This window comes from Coptis chinensis, chromosome 6 (assembly GCF_015680905.1).
Source record: "Coptis chinensis isolate HL-2020 chromosome 6, ASM1568090v1, whole genome shotgun sequence".
Taxonomy (NCBI): domain Eukaryota; kingdom Viridiplantae; phylum Streptophyta; class Magnoliopsida; order Ranunculales; family Ranunculaceae; genus Coptis; species Coptis chinensis.
In genome coordinates this window covers 59,223,107-59,236,974 of record NC_141461.1, presented here as the reverse complement: position 1 = coordinate 59,236,974, position 13,868 = coordinate 59,223,107, and the positions used below count along the sequence as shown (strand labels likewise).

Genomic DNA, 13,868 nt, shown 5'->3' with positions numbered 1-13,868 from the left:
CACTAAAAATAATGGGAGGAGGCGCGGTGGTGGCGGTGGCAGTTCGAAATTTGTGAATTTTTATATTTTTTTGGTATTCCAAAAGGTCGAAATTAGTGAGGGAATGTTTTGGAGAAGATTTGAAGTTGATTTGAACTTTGGGCTTCGGTGTATTTAGGTTTTCCTTTTTTTTTTTTGTTAGAGTTTAAAGCTTTGTTAATGGCGAAAGTGAAGAAAATCGCGATTCTGTCTTTGATTTGGAGGATGGAGACGCATGTGCGTGCGAGATTGGGCCTAAGCCCAATTCGATTTATCGAAATTTGTCGTAACTAAAACTAAAACTAAAACTTCATTCGTGTGCTAATTTATCAAAGTTTTCTACTCTTGAATGCTATCGTAATAGAGTTGGAGTAAAAGATCCATTCAACTCCTAGTTCTTTAGAATTCGTGTTTTCTAAGACTATCGGTCCTACCGAAGTCAATGAAAGTAAGGACGGGAATTTATACTACGATGGAAATTTAACTAACAAGATATGATTTTATACGACTACGGAATACTAAATTGATACTATGATAAGGAATTATGGGGGATTGATTCCACCTTAACTCAACTTAATCAACTAATAAAGAAATGTCGCAATCCAAATCGAAATGCTTTCGCATAACAAATTAGTAATTATAATCCCTAATTATTCATGGCAATCTCTACCAAATAATAACTAGCATGTGAAACAATAGAACCCATTCTCATGGTGAACTAATTACTCTCTAGAATTGAATAGATTATCACGACGATTTCTAAGTTAACAAAGATCAAGCTTCATCAAGGGTTCTTTAGCCCCCTCTAATGGAGGTTTAGCCTAGAGTCATCAAACTATCATTTCTATACGAATTTAAACAAGACATGATATTAAGATTATAACTTTACTATATTGATCTAATCAAGAATTCAATTCTAAATTAACAACTAAGAACTGATTAACAACTAAAACTGAATTTAGATCTAAGTAATTTAATAAACCAAAACTGAAATCATGAATAGCTAACTACTTTTATTAATCTAATGAAGGAATAACAATGATTCAATAACTGAATTTAAAACAAGGTAAAATGAAATCTAATTAATTTAAAATCTAAATCTAGATCTAAAAAACTATTCTCTAATGACTACTTGCTACCTAAACTAAAGATTCTTTTTGAGTTAAGTCTTGTGTCATGAAATAGAGGAGACCAGATCCATATTTTCGTGCATGGGCTGAGGAGCCATGTTTCGAGTCGGAAAATCGAGCTCAAAACTCAATCTCTTAAGTCCACATAGCCCTTTTCAGGTGGATTTCACTTCCAAAGGCTTTTTGTCCACTTTTTCTCCTTTAATTGGTTCAAGGCTTGGACCATTGGAAATCTGATTCCAAGACGGTCGTTTTGACATAAGGTAGGCCCAATTCCAAGGTCTGAGCCCAAAGATATGGTCTTCGGAAATTATCTGCTGACTTTTGTGTGATGTTTCTGCCAGCGTTGACTTTGACTTTTCAGCTTTTACCAGGATTTTTCTCCTTGAATCTTGGCCTTTAATCACAGAACTTCTTAGCAACCAACCCTTGCTCCTTTATGTCACCAAAGCGACACATTTCTGCACATAATTGACTTCAATGCCTGAAATACATAAAAGCACGTAATCAACATTAACTCTTATTTATTACTCACATAATTAGTCTAAAAGTATTATTGTTAAGGGGTTAAAACTACAATTTTGGGCTCTTATCATTCGGCTAACAGCACATAAGTCAAACTCTGTAGACACATGGGATAAACTCATTGGGCTGTTTATGGAACAATTCTATCCACCCCAGAAGACTGATGAATTTTTTTCAAAAGATTCACTTATTTTGCCAAAACCCGCATGAATCTTTTTCAGATGTTTGGAATCGTTTTATCAATCTTCTGATAAAGTATCATCATCATAACCTTGGAAAAGACACACTTGTTCGTGACTTTTTCAAGGGTTTATCTCAACACCATAAGGAGACTCTAGACATTATGAATGGATGTAGTTTCCTAAGTAAAGGAGCCACAAATGCTTATAACTTCTTAGATGATCAATCCAAGAAAAACAGCAACTGGGGAGGTAACGATTACTCTCGCTCCACTCTATCTTCTTTAACAGTTAAGACAACCAGTATGTTTGAGGTTAAACTTGGTGATAGGAATTTAGTCGGTCTAAATTAAATAGACTAATCTAACCCTAGTTAAACCGCAAGCGCACAGTTATCGTTGAAAATAGTTGCGGGAAACGGGTCGATCCCATAGGGATTGCTACTTCGGACAAATGAGTATTAAAATTATACTTAACTAATTTGAACAATATTCTTTTATGGAATTTGGAATTACTATTAACTAAAGCTAATTATTTTAACTACGTTTATGAAAAGAATAAATTAAGCAATTGAAATTAAACGAACAATTGGAGAGAAATACTAGGACTTTAGATTCCGCCACTAAACCTTTTAGTCAATATTTTAAGATTAGGTTTCAATGTTTCAAATTAATACGAGAAACATCCAAATGAGAATTCAGTGTTTCTCGGGATTTTATCGTGACAACACTATTTTTTTCATAAAAGCATCTTTCAAAATTCAGCAGTAAAGATCAAACGTAAAAGATTACTTGTCTTTTGACGGGACGAATAATATCTAAATTTAATATTTGCAATTAAATCAAGCTTTGATGAATAACAATATATATTCAAACGACTAAGGATGCATGACATACAAAGTGAAAGAATAAACTACTATCAATCTTGAATATATTGAACGAAGATTAATCGTTTAATATCTAAGTGAAATCATCAAAACCCAAACTCAAAATAATAACATCAAGGCTAGGGCTTCATCTTAGCCCTAGCTAATAGTTTAGCAATTCATAATAATGGAACTGAAAATAAAGAAAAGGTTAGGAGAACTCATGTCTACGGTGAAATCTCCTTGGCTTTCCTTCGTCTCGTTCTCAATTTCCGTGCGTCTCCAATTCTCGCTCTTCGGCTCTCCGGTGTTATGTTCTCCCCTCTCGATATTCTACTTCCTGTTCTCCAAAGCCCCGTTCCCTTTGATTTTTACTTGTATATATAGAGGTTTCGGTTTGAGCAGTGTTTGATTTGGAATGGAATTAGAAGTATCTAATTCGGTAGCGAGATTTTCGAATTCGATCAGTTTGATTTGAATAAGGATTTTCGGCTTTTGGTTTCTCTTTTTGTTTCTGTTCCTGAGTGATAGGAGAGTTGAGATTGTGTTCAGGTGGTCTTGGGAGTTGGGAGTATGAATAGGTAATAGGTTGTGTGGTTTGATTGGTTCGGGTGTTGATTTGGATCGCCGAAATTAGAGGGATCGGTTTTTGGGTTTCTTCTATTCGTGAGAATGAATTGCTAACTCTTTGATTCGGTAGTCCAAGGTGCAACATAGTTAGAATATGGCTTGGTGGGTTATATGTTTGTATGGGCTTGGAAGTGTGGGCTTTGATGTTTAGTTATGGGTTGGTCTAACTAGTTGTACATGGGTGCACATGGTCCGGTCTTCAGCACCTCCTTTAGTCATGTGAGTTTAGACTTTAGATGTTGGCACATAACTCACAAGCTTGTACTGTTCACGTGTTACTCAATATCCTTGAGCCAATATATTCAAGGCCCCATATCCGCCAGTTCCCATAGACTAAGCCCTCGACTGATCTCGCACCATACACGTTCCATGCCAGTCCAACTAGAACCATTGTACTAACTCAATCAACGCCTACTCCCTGGAATGTACTGCTGACAAAACAGTAATTATGCATTAATATTTCCACGTTAACTCCAAGTCCTGCAAAGTCACTAGAAACACAAAAACTAAATCAAACAAATGAAATAAATGAACTAACTAATATAAAACTGGGTGTAAATATATGTAACATTTACGTGTTTATCAAATACCCCCAAACTTATATTTTGCTAGTCCTCGAGCAAAACTAAAACTGAACTAATAACAAAAACAAAAATTCTAACTCACTTTCGTAGGAATCACAATTACACTTAGCATGTGTAACAAGCCTTTTAAACCCCTAGGTTGCCCCTAGTGGACGAGTTTAGTCTCGTGAGGGTTTTCAGAAACGGTACCCACAAACATTAACATAGCATAACCAATGGTGATATAATTTTCTCAGAGTTCAAATCTTTTTCGCCCACTACTACACAAGTTCAAAAATTATTAATTATCACAGTTTCCATCATTATCACCAAGACGCATTACTACTTCCAAAGATAGAAATCATGGACTACTTTCCAAAACCAAAGCGTGTGTGTGTGTGTTTAGCCAAACTAATACAATCTCTTATCCAAGTAACGGAATTCCTAACTTACTATCCAAAGAATATATCAACCTCAATCCTTACCATTCATACACTCACAAGAAAGTCTCTCTCTTAGATAAGTTTTCAATTTTACCTCTGTATGTAGGGAAATGAGTAAAATAATAGAACATCCCACATACTTAGCCAGAAAGACGGACTTATAAAATTTCAAAAACAAATTAGTCTCATGGAAAGAGCATCAATCACATGTGAAGTGTAGGGTCCTTCACTTTAGCATCCTCTCACCTATTCTACACTTCATATCATACTTTTGTGATAAGTCTGGGTATTAAGACGGGGCTTAGGATATGTTAACAAGAAAATGGTAAAAAGGATTCAAAAATTTCTGAGAATAAACTAAAGACTTTTCTTGCACTTGATCTTTTTGGAAAATTTCTTCACTTTGTAGACCACATTACTTTATTTTCTCACTACTTCTTCTTAATGATTTCTCTTTCTCTTTCTTTTTCTTTTCTATATATATATATATATATATATATATATATATATATATATATATATATATATATATATATTTCTTTCTTTCTTTTCTATTGAATCACTTTGAGCAAAAGGAATGATTTTCTTCATTTGATTTTGGTAAATTTTCCTTTCGAATCTTCTTTCTTCTAGCTTTCTCCTTAGTCTTTTAGAAATTCTCAGAAATATGGGTAAGGCCAATAATATGGGTTTACACTCCTTATCTAGAGTTGGGTTAAGTATAGTTGGTTTGAGAAGAAAAGGCTTAATATATAAGGCTCAAAAGGGGTTAACATGATGATCCTACTAGGTGGGATAAATAAAGGCTAATTGGTTCACTATTACTTGACTTATCGATTATGATATTCGCTTGAATAGACTACAAGACCTAATGGCTATCTCCCCAGTTGATGTCACTTCGTGATCAACCAAAATAAGAAAAAATGAGACCATACAACGAATTTAAGCGCAGAAGAATGATTGAGTCAACTTGGACTCAGAATTTACGTAAAAACTCTCCAAAAAATTCAAAGGCTCAAGTCTCATGGGTTAAGTCTCTATATTCCTCTTCTAGTTCACTAGGAGATTAAATTACTCTTCAATTTAACATGTATCAGGTGGCTAATAGTGCATATTCCACTTTGGCTTAGACTTTCATCAACAAAATCTATTTCTAGAGGTAGAAAATAGTCTAAAAGCAACAATGACTTCAAAAGTGACTCTTAACTTCATAGATTCCTTGAAAATCAGTGGCTTTAGAAATCAAATTTTTTTAAAATTTCTCATCATAGAAAATCACCATTAATCATACCATGTTAGACATTGATTTTTCGCTAAACAAACATTTTGTTCCCACCCCCCAAACCTCTTATAGATATTGTCCTCAATGTTAACATAGATGCGGAATTTAAAAGATAACAACATGGACAAGTAAAAGTATATAAGGAAAGAGGTTACCAAGAGCTTCCAAAAACGAAAAATAATATCCTCGAGTCACCTGTAGAAATTAGTACCTCACAAAAGATATAACAATGATAATATAAAAGAGGAACCAAGTTACTACAATGACTAAAATGTGTCACGTGTCTCATCCCATAGAGTTACACGTCTCCAAAAAGGCAGAGAAAAGGTGCTAGAGTGGAATGCATGATACACGTGCACAAAAGACTCGACAAAAATAAAAAACATGGGTTGCCTCCCATAAGCGCTACAGTTAACATCTCTAGCAGATGAATACTTCGCACACCCAATTCTTAGATTAGCATTTTGTCTACCAACTAAACACAAAATGAACGCCCCAAAATTGAAAAAATTTCGACAGAGTCTCCTTTGTATTTTCGACATTTCATAAATATACAACCTGTCATAACCTTAAAATCACAATAATATGTTTCTCATTGGTTAACCCAAATGGAGACTAGGGGCTAGAATGAAATATTTGGGAACAATACGAAGCGACTCTTACAAAAGAAAATCAAAATCTAAACTACTAAAATACAACAAGCATACTCATTTAGTCATGATAAACAGGATCAATAAGATCCACCTCTTCCACCTCCTTATTAGTAAAACCATCAAGATATGGTTTCAAGCGTTCACCATTAACCTTAAACACACGACCATCCGTAGGATCCTCTATCTTAACAGCACCATGAGGAAAAACAATTTTAATAATGAAAGGACCACTCCACCTAGAACGCAATTTACCAGGAAACAGACGCAAACGAGAATTATATAGCAAAACTTTTTGATCAAGTTCAAAGGACTTGCAAATAATAGATTTATCATGAAAAATCTTAGTCCGCTCTTTGTAAATCTTAGCATTCTCATATGCCTCATTCCTTAACTCAGCTAACTCATTCAATTGAAGCTTACGTTGTGAACCTGCTCTACGCATGTCAAAGTTAAAAGTTTTAATGGCGCAGAAAGCACGATGTTCTAATTCCACAGGCAAATGACATGCCTTCCCAAACACAAGCCTATAAGGAGACATACCAATGGGGATCTTATAAGCAGTCCTATAAGCCTAAAGGGAATCATTAAGACGTTGAGACCAATCCTTACGGTCAAGTCGTACCGTCTTTTCTAAAATTCATTTAATTTCCCTATTAGGTACTTCAACTTGGCCACTAGTTTGGGGATGGTAAGGGGTAGCAAGTTTATGAGTAATAGAGTACTTTTTCATTAAGGATTCAAATGCACGATGTGTAAAATGAGTACCATTATCGCTTATAATTGCACGAGGAGTACCAAAACGAGAAAATATATTATATTTCAAAAAGTTAACTACAACCTTGTGATCATTCGTTTTACATGGCACCGCCTTAACCCATTTAGAAACATAATCTACCGCGACGAGGATATAAAAATAACCGAAGGAAGGAGGAAAAGGACCCATGAAGTCTATACCCCACACATCAAAAAGCTCAACAACCAAAATAGGGGAAAGAGGCATCATGTTCCTATGGGAAATATTACCCATACGCTGGCATCGATCACATCCTAAACAAAACTCATGTGTATCTCTAAAGAGAGTAGGCCAATAAAAACCACACTGCAAAACCTTAGCAGCCGTCTTCTTAGGACCAAAGTGACAACCACATGCATGGTCATGGCAAAAGGAGAGAATACTACGAAACTCACTCTCAGGAACACATCTCCTAACAATCTGATCAGGGCATGACTTAAACAAGTATGGGTCATCCCAGAAAAAATACTTAACCTCAGCAAGAAACTTAGATTTATCTTGTTTTCTCCAATGAGAAGGAAACTGACCTGTAACAAGATAATTAACAATATTTGCATACCAAGGCAACTGGGAGACACCAAAAAGTTGCTCATTAGGGAAGGACTCATTCCAAGGCAAAAGACTAGTAGAAGACTCTACTATAAGCTTAGACAAGTGGTCACCGACCACGTTCTCTGTACCCTTTTTATCCCTAATCTCAATGTCAAACTCTTGTAATAAGAAGACCCAACAAATAAGACGCGCTTTAGCATCCTTTTTAGAAAGAAGATACTTCAAAGCCAAATGATCAGTAAACATGACAACCTTAGACCCTATGAGATAAGACCTAAACTTGTCTAAAGCAAACACAACAGCTAACAACTCCTTCTCGGTTGTAGTGTAATTCATTTGGGCATCATTAAGAGTTCGACTCGCATAATAAATTACATGGGCCAACTTATCAAACCGTTGACCTAAAACAGCCCCAATAGCATAGTCCGACGCATCACACATTAACTCAAAAGGCACACTCCAATCAGGTGGTTGTATGATAGGAGCGGTAGTCAATAAATGCTTAAGCTTCTCAAAAGCTTTCAAACAATCATCATCAAAGACAAAATCGACGTCCTTACCAAGTAAATTGCATAAGGGATGAGAAATCTTGCTAAAGTCCTTAATGAACCGCCTATAAAATCTAGCATGACCTAAAAAAGACCTAATATCTTTCACAGTCTTAGGTGGTGGAACACTAAAAATGACATCAATCTTAGCCTTATTGACCTCAATTCCTTTAGTAGAAACAATATGACCAAGAACAATACCCTGTTGAACCATAAAATGGCACTTCTCCCAATTCAACACAAGATTCTTCTCCTTGCACCTAATTAATACTAATTCCAAATGGTGCAAACCCTCATCAAAAGAATCACCAAATACGGAGAAATCATCCATCAACACCTCAAGAAACCTTTCTACCATGTCAGAAAAGATGTTAAGCATGCATCTCTGGAAGGTACCGGGTGCATTACATAACCCAAATGGCATACGACGGTAGGCAAAAGTTCCAAAAGGACAAGTAAATGTAGTATTTTCTTGATCCTCAGGTGTAATACATATTTGGTAATAACCAGAATAACCATCGAGAAAACAATAATACTTATGACCGGCTAAACGTTCAAGCATCTGGTCAATAAAAGGAAGAGGAAAGCGATCTTTCCTAGTGGCTAGATTCAACATACGATAGTCAATACAAAAACGCCACCCAGTAGTCATACGGGTAGGAACTAACTCGCCATTCGCATTCTTAACTACCGTAATACCAGACTTCTTAGGGACAACCTAAACCGGACTCACCCATTAACTATCAGAGATGGGGTAAATGATACCCGCATCTAACAACTTGAGAACCTCGGCTCTCACTACCTCTCTCATGTTAGAATTAAGCCGTCTCTGGAACTCACGGGTTTGTTTAGCATTCTCCTCTAGATGAATATGATGCATACAATTAGTGGGGCTTATCCCATTAATATCAGCAATAGTCCACCCTAAAGCTGTTTTATGGTCTGTAAGAACCTTAAGCAATTTACTCTCTTGTTCACTATCAAGATTAGGAGCAATAATAACAAGCAAAGTCTCATCAGGTAATGGTTTCAACTCAAGCTTAGGAGGACTCTCTATGGAAGGAACTGGTTTAGACTCAGAAGGAGAAAGAGGTTCTACCTTGGTTTTCCACTTATTAGTATCTAAGATTGGGTAGCATCAACCAAAGCATTTACTTCACAAATAGAACTATCCACATCAAAATCACCGCCAAAGTGAGTTAAACAAGACTCAAGAGGGTCATCAGAATAACTTTCCAAGAAAGTCTTGTGAACCACACTTTCAATAAGATTAACATCCCAAAGATCATCAGGTTCAGGAGGTTGTTGAGTCACATTAAACACATTAAGTTCTGTAGTCATATTACTAAAAGAAAGCTTCAACACTCCATTACGATAGTTAATGATAGCATTGGATGTGGCCAAAAATGGACGAGCTAAGATGACAGGAATATGGTGTTTAAGATCTTGAACAGGTTGTGTTTCTAGAACAATAAAATCAACTGGGAAATAAAATTTATCAACCTGAATCAAAACATCTTCAACAATACCACGTGGAACTCTGAAAGACTTATCCGCTAGTTGAAGTGTAATCGGCGTAGGTTTCAATTTACCAAGACCAAGCTATAAATAAACCGAATAAGGTAACAAATTAACACTATCCCCCAAATCAAGTAATGCCTTCTCAATCATATGATCACCTATAACACAGGAAATAGTAGGGCATCCTGGATATCTAAACTTAGGTGGAGTGCGGTTTTGAATAATCGAACTCACTTGCTCAGTAAGGAAAGCTTTCTTATGCACATTCAACTTACGTTTTTGCGTACACATATCCTTAAGAAACTTGGCATAAGAAGGAACTTGTTTTATAGCATCAAGTAACGGAATATTAATATGAACTTGCTTAAACATCTCCATTATCTCATTAAAAGTATTTCCTTTCTTAGCATGAACTAACCTCTCAGGAAAATGAGCTTTTGGTATATAAGATGGTACAGGACTAGACTCAAAAGAAGTAGGAGGCTCTAAGCATTTTTTAGAAGCATCACAACTATTAGAACCACTTACATCAATCTTCTCGCCCTCACACTCTATAGGATCAGATCTGACCTCAACATCCCTAGGCATCTCAACCCTATTATCAATATGTTTACCACTTCTAAGAACGGTAATAGACTTGGCTTGCTCCTGGTGGTGCTCTTGGCTCAAGTTAGAGCCTATTTCATACTGTCCCTTTGGATTAGCCACTGGTTGACTAGGAAACCTACCATTTTCCCTCTCATTCAAAGTATTAGCAATTTGACCCATTTGAATTTCTAACTTCACAATAGATTGCGCGTTTGAATGCAAACTCTGTTGGGTATCCTTTTGAAATCGTTGGGTGTCTTGATGAAATTGAAGGGAACTCTGCATGAAAAGACTAAGAGTGTCCTCACCAAACGGTTTCTTATTATATGTGTTGAGTGCATTAGCTTGTTCAGCTATACACCCATTGAACGCAGAGATAGAAGGACATGTTTGGGCTGTGTGCGCGGGACTCTCACATAGCTGACATACTTGACTAACTGACTTGACATGAGAACTCTCCCCTTTTAACTTCAAGGATTCCACCTCCCTAGCAAGATTAGCAAGTTTGGGACTCATCTCAAAATCGCCTCTCACCTCATAAACACCACCCCTCTTTGGTTCAGCAGCTACTTATACACTTTTATCATAGACCCTTCCTGGAGATTCCCATTGCTGAGAACTTTCAGAGATTGTATCAAGAAGTTTCCAAGCTGCGTCCTCTTGCAAAGAGAGGATATCTACCCCACTTCGGGACTCAACAAACTGACGGTGTGAAATCGACAACCCCTCAAAGAAACTGCACTAATTGCCATTTCACAAAATTATGGTGAGGACACCTTAAAAGAAGATCTTTAAATCTTTCCCAACATATATAAAACTCTTCACCCTCTTTTTGAGTAAAATGCATGATCTGTCGCTGAAGGCTAGTAGTCTTGTGCATGGGAAAGAATTTAATGAGAAACTTAATGTTCAACTCATCCCAAGTAGTGATAGACTTAGACTCTAAGGAATTCAGCCACAACTTTGCCTTATCCTTTAGTGAAAAAGGAAAGAGGCGGAGTTTGATAATCTCTGGTTGGACTCTAGGGAAGTTAAAAGTACCACATATATCTAAGAACGCCTTAACATGAAGATAAGGGTCTTCAGAATCAAGACCATGGAACTGGGGAAGCAAGTTTATGATGGCCGCCCTTAACTTAAAATTAGCATCGCACGTAGGCAAATCAATGCAAGAAGGATTAGAATTAAGGACTGGATAATAGTAGTCCTTAAGGGTTTTAACTTCGGGTTCTGCTGCCATTTCTAACAAATGTTTTTCTAACTCGCCTTGGTTTGGATTAGTAGGTCCCTTATGAAATATTCTTTCGATTTCCGGATCAAAAGGTGCTATATCAGGATTTTCAGAACGGGTTTCTACCATACACAACCTCGGACTCTAGATAATGAAAACCTAACTCTACAATGAAAGACAATAGACGTAAAATGAAAGATGCGGGATGATGCACAATCACAAAAAATAAGCAACAAATCTCAAACCGAATTGAATTTTTAATTAAGGTTTAAAATAAATGCTCCTAAACCCGGATAACACGATTCCCAGTTCTTGTGCTAAAAACACCGTCACTCGATCCACGTGTCAAACGAGCTTTCCTAGTGAGCGGGCTAAAACCTGTCCTAATGCAATATGCCTAAGGCTGGTCAAAAGCAAAAGCAAACACTTAGACTACGGAATAAAACTAAACTACGACTAAACCTAAACTATGAATTAAGTTAAGTAAGACCCTAAAACTCGATTGTACCACTACAAACCCCGGCAGCGGCGCCAAAAACTTGATAGGAATTTAGTCGGTCTAAATTAAATAGACTAATCTAACCCTAGTTAAATCGCAAGCGCACAGCTATCGTTGAAAATAGTTGCGGCAAACGGGTTGATCCGACAGGGATTGCTACTACGGACAAACGAGTATTAAAATTATACTTAACTAATTTGAACAATATTCTTTTATGGAATTTGGAATTACTATTAACTAAAGCTAATTATTTTAACTACATTTATGAAAAGAATAAATTAAACAATTGAAATTAAACGAACAATTGGAGAGAAATACTAGGACTTTAGATTCCGCCACTAAACCTTTTAGTCAATATTTTAATATTAGGTTTCAATGTTTCAAATTAATACGAAAAACATCCGAATGAGAATTCAGTGTTTCTCGGGATTTTATCGTGACAACATGATAAGCACCCAAAACTGTAATATTAAACCCCGAGAGACATAGCATTTTGGTCGATTATATGTTTAATAATCATGTAATAATTATATTTTCGTACTTTTGCAGGTTTCCGCAATTAAAATAAATATAATGATAAAACATGCATCGGAAATACGGAATACTGGAATATTTGAAGTTTCCCACTCAACCCCGTGAAGCCCAACAAAGCGACAAACTGACCCGAAGTTTCCAAAAGAACAAAACCGGTCGCGAGCGGGTCCACATATAAAGAAGCAGCAAACTTCCGAAGCTCAAACCGGATAAATCTAGATGCCGACGTTGGCTAATCAAGCTGCCATAGCGACCCGGGCGACGAACTCTGCGCAAGGTGATAAGAGCCCAAAACTGTAGTTTTAACCCTATAACAGTCATACTTTTAGACCAATTATGTAAGTAATAATTAAGAGTTAATACTGATTACGTGTTTTTATGCATTTCGGGCTTCAAAGTCCATTATGTGTAGAAATGTGCCACTTTAGCGAGATGAAGGAGCAAAGGTCGGTTACTAAGGAGTTTCGTGATTAAAGGCCAAGATTCAAGAAGACAAAGCCTTTCTAAAGCCCGGTCAAAAGCTGAAAAGTCGACGCCGGGCGTAAAAAAGACTCAAAGCCGTGAGAACTTCGAAGGCGTATCTTTGGACTCAGACCTCAGAATTGGGCCTACCTTATGTCAAAACGACCGGCTCGGAAAGAGCTTTCCAATGGTTTAATCCTTGACCCAATCAGAGAAGCAAAAGTGGACAAAAAGTCTGTTAAAGCCAACTGCAGCTGAAGAGGCCCTTTTGGACTTAAAGAATTGGATTTTGGGCCTGATTCTCTGGCCCAAAACATGGCTCCAAGCCCATGCACGATTTTTGGATCTGAAAGTATAAAAACAAGAGCTTGACTCTTTGTTAATGGGAGATAGTTAGACCTAGATTAGTTAGCCTCCATTAATTAGTTTTAGAATTTCAATTAGTTAATTAATTAGTTTTCATATCTTGTTTTAGATCTAGTTCATGTTTAATTAATTATTTTAGAACAAAGTAGATTATTAATTTAGTATTTGAATTATTGTTTTATTATTCATTAGATTAATAAAATAGTGTTCTTGGTAATCTAGTTCCAATTTCCATTTACTTATTTAGTTCAATTCTTAGATTTAATTATTTGTCATTATTAGTTTAATTCAATTATTGTATGAGTAGTTTGGAATTGAGTTTAAACAAGTAATGTTCAAATCTTTATATCATGTCTTGTTTGAATTCCATTGGGAATGATAGCGTGATGATTCTCGGCTAAACCTCCATTAGAGGGGGTTGAGAAGCCTTGATGAAAGCTTGATTCCGATTATCGTAGAGTCGTCGTAATTTCCTTTCCACTCTAG

General features: G+C 36.3%; 1 pseudogene; it reads right to left on the bottom strand.

The window, feature by feature from the left end:
- Positions 1-5,741: 5,741 nt before the first annotated feature.
- LOC147493768 (uncharacterized) lies at positions 5,742-11,530 on the bottom strand (annotated as a pseudogene).
- Positions 11,531-13,868: the final 2,338 nt, after the last annotated feature.